Here is a 4,041-nt window from a genome sequence, read left to right on the forward strand (position 1 = left end):
CCGCCGCCTCGGCACCCGCCTGCTCCCGGGTGAGCCGTCCCGTTTCCCCCGCTTAGCTCTCTGTTTTTCCTCTCGGTTCGGTTCCCATCGGGCAGCCCAAACCGCCCAGGCTCTTCCTCCCTCTCCACAGCCGAGCGCTGAGGGACGGCACCGCACAGGGGGAAGCGGCAAAACGCAAGCCTGACAGGCATTTACACAAACGTCTCCTTGTCTGCTATTTGTCTTGGCTTCTTGAAGCTGTTTTTACTGGTAGGAAGGACAGAATTTCCCCAAGTTTTATTTGCAGCCCTAAATAATAGGAATCCAGGGAAAGTCCAAAGCCAGCCACGCTCTTTTTTTTCCTTCAGCTTTTGTGCTAAAAGGTGCATGAAGAGAAAGGCGTTGCTTCCTGCGAGGGCTAAGGCTCCTCTTGTCGCAGGTGCACAAGAACGCGTTTCCTTGTTTGTGCGAGAAGATTGGAAGCAAGATTAAAGCAAGAACTGAGACTTAATAAGACTGACTTCAGCAGAGTGCTTACTTCTGGGTGGGCACAACCCCTCTCTATTGTAGTCAAAGATCCGACGTCAACGGGAGCAGACTTTGGCCTGTAACTGAAGGACCAGCCCTAGGTCTATGGGACCGAGCACGTAATCTTAAACACAGCTAAAGAAATGTATAACCAATTTTGACTTTTACTCCAGGCTTCCCTTTTTATAAGTAGTTCATAAACATTCGGAATTTGAAAATAGTAAATTAGATCAGAAATAAGGCAATATATATATATGTATATATATATCAAACAGGGCCTTGAAGAGGCTGTTACTTATTTCCAGAAAGATAATTCTGCTGCAGATTCTTTCTTCGCTGTTCTGACATGAACTGCTGAGGAGGCTTAGCACAAAGGTTAATTAATCCCTTGGGCATGCACATGACCAGATTTTTCTGTTGTGCAGCCTGTTTTGACAATATACTGGAAAGTGGAAAGAGGGTGCAAGGACAAGACAAGACAAAAGGAACAGGAAACAGAAACTGAGAAGAGGAAAGAATAAAGGGGGAGGAATCGCTGCTGGGTTTGATTTATTTTTATGGAGAACCTGTCAATCACAAAGCCATGTGAAAATCTACAATCTTAACGCAATAGAAGATGCTTGAACTATATGAATATCACATATGAAAACTTAAACAAACCTCATCTTCTGATAATGTAACAGGGAGTAAAAGAGAAAAGGTAAGGAAGACTGAAACGTTTTGTCATCAAAAGGCAGTGATTATCCAAACATACAGTAATAAAGTTTGTTAATTAAAAAAAAAAAGACATGCAGAGAAGGAAGAGGTAACGCAAGACATTTTGACCTAGAAATAGTCTTCGTTTGAGCAAAACAGGGAAAGCAAATACATGCATTGTATATTTAATGACATGTAATTGTTTTCATTAAAACTACAGTGCAGCAGCTGCTCGTGCGTAAATGCCCCACGGCTTGGGAACATGTCAGCTGTTGACTTTTCAGTTGACTTTTTGCATATATTACATTAAAACGTCCCCACGTGGCTGCGGTTCTACTCCAACCATGCCCCTGATGGTACCGTGTGTATACAGTAAGTTCAGGATTCAGGGGGCTTTCTGCACATGCAGCCATCAGCTCCACAGGACACGCGTGGTGATGTCCCTAAGGTGCTGGCTTTAGCAGGCACGCACGGGTCATCTCTGCCGTGATGTGTGTGTACTCAAGGGGCATGCCCAGCTTGCCCAGGATTCACACCACTGTTCTGACCAAGTTCATCAGACTGGGGAAGTCCTGCATACACTTCCATAAAATCCTCAAATTCTCTTCTGACAAAATGCACGGACACCCAAATGTGTGGTCGTGTTCTGAAATAGGACGCATTTCTTAGCCTTTGTTTTTACACACAGGGGAGGGTGTTTTTTTCGCATCAGGGACCCGTTCCCAACCAAGATAATATGGGAAATACTGTGATCAAAATGATACGTGTAAAATCTGGCGTGGTTAACAATTTGGAGATCTTCAGGTACTTTCAGTGCTCTGGCACTTGCAGGGCCAGCCAGCTCCTCTTCGTTAATACATAAACCTCTGATTGTGGCCGTATCTGTACGGATGGGTGCAAAGAGGCCTACACTTGGGCTCCTGATGCTCAATGCTAATCAGGTACAAGATGATCCTGCCTGGCAGCTATTTTAGCAGAACACTACACCATGGTTAATCCGCTGTGTGAAGAACAGAGTGTGGAGAAGCAAGGTGTGGAGGGAACTTTGTCCTTCCAGCACCCGCTTGGGTAGACGTGCCCTTTCTTTCTTGGAGAACCTAATTTTTTTAATCTAAGTATCATTTGGCATCTAAAGATTGAAAAATGCTACAGAAACCCATCTGCTCACTGAACAAGGAGTGGCTCTGACAATTTACCACTGAAAAACCTGCAGAAACTGATGTTTGGAAAGACTAGCTCAGAAACTAATCAAAAATAATGAGGCCGCGGATGTATGAATGGAAATGCAATGCTTAAGGCACAAACCCGGAACGAAGTGCATTGCAGCAGGTATGTAAAATGTGTGTATTATGCACCTGGAAGTGTGAGAAATGAGCATACCGAGCATTAAAGGAGTCTGAAACCATGAGAAAGTCATTACTGCTTTGTCCATTGGTAAACATGCCAGAGCTGCAGTAAGACTACATTGTTAGAGAGGTTTTAATTAGGACCGCCTGACCTTTCAGGGGTTAATCTGTTCACAGGTTCGCGGCCTGAGGTGATAGGTAGGTATATACATGTCTCAGTTCATAGACCTCAATTATTGTCACAACGTCGATGTTAAGAAAGTAACAAACTTCTTTCTGTAAAAGATTAGGCATGCTGTAACAACAGAAAGAGCAGTACATAAATTATTTGCATTAGGGTTAGTGCAGGTTTTTTTTCTGAGTACACATATATGTGCTGTTTTGCTCTTTATTATTTAAGGAATAATTTCATCTGGTACCGAAACCAGTCGTCTCTTGGGTGAATCACCACATGGGTATGGTCACCCAGCAACACTACACAGTGCTGTAGATTATAAACATTTAAAGTTTGCTAATCCTTTGTGGTTTGCTCCTCATTAAAATTTATAATTAAGTTGTAACAGGTATAAGAAACACAACTGTAAGCTGCAAAACAGATGAGTAAAAATCAGTTGGTAAACGCATTTATCGCTTTTGACTAAAGCAGGCAGTTTTGTCATGGATATGTCCTTAATGGCCTTTAGTAGTTATTACTTAATAAAACTTTTATGTTTAAATTCAGGGTTTGGTCCTCAAAAAAAGTAACACGACTGCTTCAATTCAGTCTTGGATCCAAACACAATGCTTATAAGGATTCGCTTGAGCTCAATATCCGTCAGGAGTAGCTTCACTCTGGGAATGAGTCCAAACTGCCTGAAGTAAATATTGTATCTTTTGAGAGCTTCCATCCTACCCCTGAAGCTCAGAGGTTACACTTTATTTAGTTTTCAGCTTTTTTTTTTTTGCTGACTTGCACCACTTGGATCAGCCTTCCTGTTGATGGAGAAGCATCAATGAAAGCCTTGGGAATTAGTATTGGGTTGAGGAGCTGGTTGGCGGTACAGAGCGAGAGGATAAAGATATGACCCCGCACCTATATAACACTGAATGCATATCGCTTTGTCAACAGGCCCGATTTTATCGATAATGAAGTCAATGGCCAACTCCTAAATGACATGCCGGTCATCTCTCATTTTTTCTCAAATCCCTGCATATCCTCTGCCTCTTTGATGACTTCTTATAATTATGGCTTTCTCATATTACTGCATTAAAAAAGTAACTTCTCCTTGCAACAAGCCGCCTGAATCATCTTGCAAATGATCGTTTACAACCCTTACACCGGGTATTTCCGCCGCACCTCCCTCCCAGCACACTATCGAGAGCATTCCCTCCGTTCATTCGCGTTCTTCCGCAGCTTTCGGCATGCCGGGGCGGTGCCTGCCTTTAGATAAGGCGCTGCGAGCCCGCTATCGAGCAGCCCGCCAGGGACGGGCGCAAATCCGCCGAGTCATGC

The sequence above is a fragment of the Egretta garzetta genome, unplaced genomic scaffold (genome assembly GCF_000687185.1).
Source record: "Egretta garzetta isolate BGI_Z169 unplaced genomic scaffold, ASM68718v1 scaffold145, whole genome shotgun sequence".
NCBI classification, from domain to species: Eukaryota; Metazoa; Chordata; class Aves; order Pelecaniformes; family Ardeidae; genus Egretta; species Egretta garzetta.